This window comes from Strongylocentrotus purpuratus, unplaced genomic scaffold, assembly GCF_000002235.5.
Source record: "Strongylocentrotus purpuratus isolate Spur 01 unplaced genomic scaffold, Spur_5.0 spur5_scaffold_2, whole genome shotgun sequence".
NCBI classification, from domain to species: domain Eukaryota; kingdom Metazoa; phylum Echinodermata; class Echinoidea; order Camarodonta; family Strongylocentrotidae; genus Strongylocentrotus; species Strongylocentrotus purpuratus.
The window spans coordinates 9,427,457-9,434,247 of NW_022145605.1; positions in this window are offsets into that span (position 1 = coordinate 9,427,457).

A 6,791-nucleotide genomic window follows, 5' to 3' on the forward strand; every position below is an offset into this window, starting at 1 on the left:
AACAGTGTGTATGAACTTGTCAAAGAGAGAGAATCCTTTGAAGGTCACATGTACTTTGGAAACTTTTCAACCATCTATTTTTCTGTATTTTCGTATTACACAAGAGTCACAACAACGAGACCAACGCCATATCGCAAAGCAGACCGAATGAAGAATTACACTAACCCTTAAAGCCAACATAAAAAATGGGTCGGTATGGAGTCGGTGTCAAAAATTACAAGGATTTTATACAAAAAACATAAATATTTTCACTTATAAAAGTAATACATCTGACTCAGGTTTACCATGCGAGAGCCAAGTAGTGTACAAACGTTTACCATGTGCTACTGCGGTCAAATTCAGAGTATACAGTCAATGATTTATAAAGAGAAGGTCATCAGAAGCTGACCCCTCCGCCAACGAGACAACATCGCAGAGATCAGTCAGTCTGGTACTTCATCTGATGTTCTCTGCTCTCATCACTCATCGAGATGATCAGATCATCGGTGTATGTATCATCCACCCCGCATCACCCCTTCTTTCTCTTCCTCATCTCTCACGGCTAAGTCAAACTAATAAACATTAACCTTAACATTGGCAGCGTGTAACATGCACCGCGGGATGCGATGCATGTAGACCGCTGTGTTTATTACATCAAGAATTTGGGCGGTTCAGTGAGCATCAAGTACTTTGTTGGTTGCTAGTCAGGTCTTATGGAAGTCGGATGTAATTTGGGTTACGGTGATGTCGGAGTGGATAAGTGGGGTATGTGTGTGGTGGTGTGTGGGGGAGTGTATGTGGGTGTGGCAGGGTGTGTGGAAGTGTGGATGATGGTCAGGGGAGGGGGTTGTGAAATATAAATATTTGTTAGCTGAAGTCGTGAATAATTGTCCAGAAGATTTTGAATATGGCTGAGATGCAGATTAAGATGATAGGGCTGATAATGGTAGGAACTGGTAATCATGCTAACTAGCCATCATAGACCATGATTGTAGAAATTAAGGGGAAACGAAATACTAGAAGGTTGTATATGGCAAGGCAGTTCATGGAAACATCTCTGTGGATGATTATGAACTGGATGAAAAATTTAAGTACACCAAACTAAATATTTAACCCTCGAACCTTCGAACCTTCGAATCAAATTTCTACTAATCAATATAGAAAGCACCAAATGTACAAAGCACGACGTAACATCTAATAACTTTAACAAATCAAACACCTTTTAAGCGACCAATTTCACTGGAAGATGAAAGGAAAGTTTATCTAGTATCTGCCAATATCGGTTCATCATTAGCAAGATTTGTAAACAGCAAGCATATCTTCAGGTGAGATAGACTTGTGTAATTTCCTTAACCATCTCTACACCCAAGGGTCTTGCGCTAAATGTCAACACTAGACGCCAACCGGTCCCTCCCACACATACACACACACACACACACACACACACAAACACCCACACCCACACGCACACACACACGCACACACATACCCACCCACACCAATACCAATCTCTGATCATGCTCTGATAAGAACGCGCCAGAGCATGTATAATATATCTCAAACTCCCAATGGAGAGTCGCTCAGGGAGTCTTATACTTTCATAATTAGACTTCTAAAGGGGGCTATATGAATTAAAAACAAACACTAAGTGCCGAAAAACATGATCGGAAAAATTTCCAAAAATTAACTCTAAGGGTAATCCTATTGTTTAATCCCATAGAAATAATGATAGGGTCACGTTAGCCGTCATTATAATGTTCGTATATTGCAATGGAGGACGGACAAGACTATTTGTAAGTGATTTTTCCAAACGTCATTTCCGATATTTTCAGATCCGATTTAAAATAAATCAGACGAAGCATAGGGAAGTTACGAACCAACGATTGAAAACCTCTAGTTGTGATAACAGGCATAGTAATTATGTAATGGCACCTAGTTGGACTACTTGATCACTTTCTTGTGAATAGAACATCACTGGGATGAGATGGGAATAAGAGTCCATTGCGACGTTCCATCCGTTCAGATTATGTAACTGCTATCATGCTATGCCTACTTTTGTCCTCACAAAGTCACATTGCCTTAGTAGATAAGGCGCTTGAAAAAAATTCTTCATAATTATCCGATGGAACCTTTGGAAGCGTCTTGACCCCTCCCCCCCCCCCCAACAAAAACACACACACACACACACACACACACACACACACAACAACAACAACAACAAACAAACATAATAATTCGTGTAACCAGCCGAGAGACATCGTGCGTATAGAGTTAATATTGCTTTTTTTTTAATCTAGTAGTAGTACGTTCATTAAATGTGTTTCAAAACTCCATCTTCATCACATCTGTCTTCATTTCCTTTATCGTCTCTTTTTTGTAATCATCGTCGTTTCGATATTACTGTCGCCAAAATTAGGTTTAACTTTGCACTTTATCTCTCTTGACTTTGTTCAATATTTACTCCAAGTAAAGGCGTTAAGTATTTGGGGAGGCTAAGAACTGGGGACTGGGGGCTAGACCCCCTTCAAGAATTTGAATTTACCAGTAATCATGCAACTGCCACGGTCTGTTCAGTCGTCTCCGTTAAAACGTTTACTTTCTTAATTACCTGGTTACATATTGGTTTACATATTATATTCGTTATGTTAGAAACACTCTTGTCCATGCTATTAAATTTGTGATTAAAGAAAAATAAACAGACAATGAAATTTTAAAAAATTAAGTCCATTGAATGTAAAATCGTAAACCGCTAGGGCATTGACCTCTGAATGTATTAACCCCAAATGGCCTTTCGACCGTTTTATCAGAACAGACGAATCTGTCACAGATCGCTGCGAAAATATAAGATACAAACGAAAACTTCATTAAAGAATTGATGGCCAGATCATATTAATAGGGCATATATCCTGTTCCAAATTTGAAGTCACTGACTTAACAGTCGAGACGATAGGTGGTATTCTTCAAGGCTCAGTAGACCTACACAGGGGCGTCGCTATAGGGTTTGGAATTTGGGGAGAGGGTTTCGGACAAAAAATTGCCGACAGGTTTAATACTCGGAATTCACCCAAAAGAAAAGTAGAAGTCATCAATTTCGGCAATTTTCCAATAAAGAAATTGCAGACGAAAATATTAGAATAGAGGCTGTTAACCCCCCCCCCCCCCCCCCCTTTCCCTGGCAACACCATCAGGGGCTCCGTCTCATAAAGAGATGATTTTTTTATACTATCCTTCAATCTTTTGGATAGTGCATTGACTTGTTTGGGACTCAATTTTTTGTTAAATATTCATTTCAGTCTATATTATATGACTGAATATCAAGACTGTTTTTGTTGTTTCTTTATTTAAGACTTCATCTGCATTTTATTTTCTTTCGGTACAATAAAAAGATTTTGGGAGAGCATTTACATGTATATTGAAAAAATGGACGTAAGGTTTACAAAATACCGCTGCGGTATCCCTTTAAAAGAGTTCTTTTGCCTTAAACATCCGCGAAATTAAATATGGATTCTGTTTTGGGAGTATTTGATAATTCAGCGTACATATTTTCAACCTCATTTCAAATTTCTCCTCGAAAAGCAGTAAATATTTGTAAATTACCAAGAGTCCTCTTTAAAGAGCTACAATAGAGTACTTGGAATTTACATTTCAAGTTGAATGGAATTTAATTCCGTAAAAATCCAATTGTTTTCTGCAAAATAGAAAATATAGAGATCGTGAAACTGTCATGCGTTACACTTTTCTACACGTGACAAGAGTAAAAAAAAAAAAAAAAAGAGTCCTTTTCCAAGTTATTGCGAATTGACGGTAATGGTTTGTGGTGATTGGGTAAAGAAATTTTCTGTTCAAATTCCAAAGTGATGCTGTTTCCTTTGAGGTAGGAGAAATAGATGCAGACGACTGGAGAGCACCAAAGCAAAAAGGAAACAGAAAAAGACGGGAAATGGAAAGTGGGGAATGAAGATAGAAAAGAGCGAATAGGGAGAGAAGTGTCAGAGAGAGGGGAAGACAGGGAAGAAGAGAAAAAAGGGGGAAAGGAAGAGAAGAGACACAGAGAAAGTAAGAGAGAGAGATAGTGAGAGGGAATAGAGAAGAAAGAAAGAATTGAGAAGAGAGAAAGAATTGAGAAGAGACAAAGAATTAAGAGAGAAGAAAGGAAAAACAGGGTGGAAAGAGAGAGAAGAGGAAGAGAGAAAGGGAGAGAAAAGTGAAAGGAAATAGAAAAGAAAGAAAGAATTGAGAAGAAAGAAGAAATTGAGGGAAAAGAGAGTGAGAGGGCGTAGAAGAGAGAAGGAGAGAGAAGAGAGAGAAAAGAGAAAAAAGAAGGAAGATAAAAACAGAGAGAGGAGTAACGGGAGAGAGAAAATTGGAAAGAAGAGAGAGAGAGAGAGCAGGGGAACGGAGGGATGAGAGAGAAATAGAAGAGAGAGAGAAAGAAGGAGAGACTGATATCGAGAAACATCTCAATATGAAAGCGATATAGGAAGAAATCTCTCTCAGACTTAAACGAAAATCATATCACTTTCAGACGAGACGGATTCATTTCTACTTCTCCTTTTCCGTTTAGCGTCGCCATACTAAATTAACTGCTGCGAAAATATTATCGCGTTCGGATAATTTAAAACCATTCCAGTATCCATAATGATTTTTCTTTTGCTTGATTCGATTTCGCTTCGATTTCGCTTTGAGCAAACTTATAAACCCATCTGCAGAATAATCGCTTTGCAGCATGATTTTGATATGATGTTTATTGAATCATTATTGCAGACCTAGATAAAGTGGTCAATGACACATTCGAGTTTGTTTGTTTCCTTGATTTTGTTCGGGTTTGTTTTGTTATTGTATTTTGTCTATTTGTCTTCTCTTCATTTTTCTTGGGGGGGGGGTCGTTTTTGTTTCGTATGTTTATTTCTTTATCTCTTTGTCGTTGTTTTTACAACGCCTATTGCTGCTGATAGAATACACGTATAAGATTTTGTCTGTGGCTTTCACATTTGTTTGGAGGGGTCAGCTCATTACAGGGGTTCATGTTTAAAATTTGGCGTGAGAAGAGTGCCCCTCCCCCTCCTTCATCACGATTGTTTTTAAATTCTGGATACACCTCTGAGTGCTCTGACGATAGATAATGACACCGTGAGCCTAGACTTAAGGGCATGACGAAAACCAATTGCCCGACGCTTGTGCATTGCATGAACGCGTCGATATGAAGTCGTTGACTTATGCACTTTGAAAATAGACGGTTTATACAGAGGAAGATAGTAAAAAAACAATCACTTTTCTAATATAATTATCCTCTATAGTTTATTTATCTATTCATTTAAGAATTGGTTTCCAAAGGGGGTGAAGTTTATTCCATATATGAAAGAGAATAATAAAAGTACATAATATCGACTGAATAGCGAGTTCAAGTTTTAAAAAATTGATATATATATATATATATATATATAAATGATACATACATTAAGTTGAAGTAATTATAGAATATTAGTTCTGAATGTACTGCTGTTATCTGCTATTATCATCGAATACACAGGCAGGTGATATAGGCCTTTTTTATTATTATTTCAGTATGAAGAGCTATAAGCCTAAGTAAATTTTTAAAAATCCATTATTAGGAGGGATAAATTCACGTCCAAACCATTTACTTCCCTGATCGCTGGAATGAAATCGAACAGTTTATGAAATAATTAAAAAAAGCTATCTGAACACTATGGAAAATAATAGTGTCATTTCTTTCCGCGTGTAAAACTCAAACTTACAGACACTAATGGTGTTTGGCAGGCATTTTAGACTCGAATAACCTCAAAGGCGTGGGGCATGATTTTGCTGAAGGGGGGGGGGGGGGGGTGTAACGTTTCGAATATCAGATCTGCTACAAAAGAAAACTATCGAGAACATTTGACACTCCTAAATAGAGTCACAGCACACAAGGCACCAACTTTTACTGCTGATGCACTGTTTTTCCTTATAACATTTAGTTGTCACTGACATTTACTAAACAAGACGGGAATGTAGCCATACGATCATCATGCTGCCTAAATATTAATTATATATATTTGCCCAAATATTAGTAGTTTTCTAATTCTCGGGAGCTGTATCCGCCCGTTCCCGGGTCCCCACCTCGTATATACATCAATAAATAAAATAACAAATGGGTTGCTTCCAAAGTAGAATACTATTGTCCAACTCCTACCAGTGCCACCCATCAATTTCTTCACCATTTGTCAAACGAGCTTCGGGTTTCCTCGTTAATTTAGACGGTGTAACCCGTGCCACATCTCGTTACAGTGGTGTTTACCCCGCCGCATCCTTCTCAACAAGAGGAGATTGGCTGTTTGGTGTATCAATAAGAGAGGGTGATCTTTCACAGTGGCGGCTAACCTTGCATGTGTGCTTAGAATATGAGCGGTCTCGCCCCAAATACCACTGTCACTTTCGGTGATATTATTCACAGGCGGATTTAAAAATGATAGTGATGACGTTGGTAATAATAATGATATCAATATCAATGATAATAATTATGATAATAACACTAATAACATAATAATAATAATAATAATATGATCGTAATAATAATAATAATAATAGCGATAATAATAATAATAATAATAATAATAATAATAATAATAATAATAATAATAATAATAATAATACTAATAATAATAGCAATAATAATAATAATAATAATAATAAATAATAGCAATAATAATGATAATAATAATATAATAATAATATAATAATAGTAATGATAAAGATAAAAAATAAAGATGATAATAAAAGCGCCAGCGTATGCATTTAAATCGCAAGGGATGAAC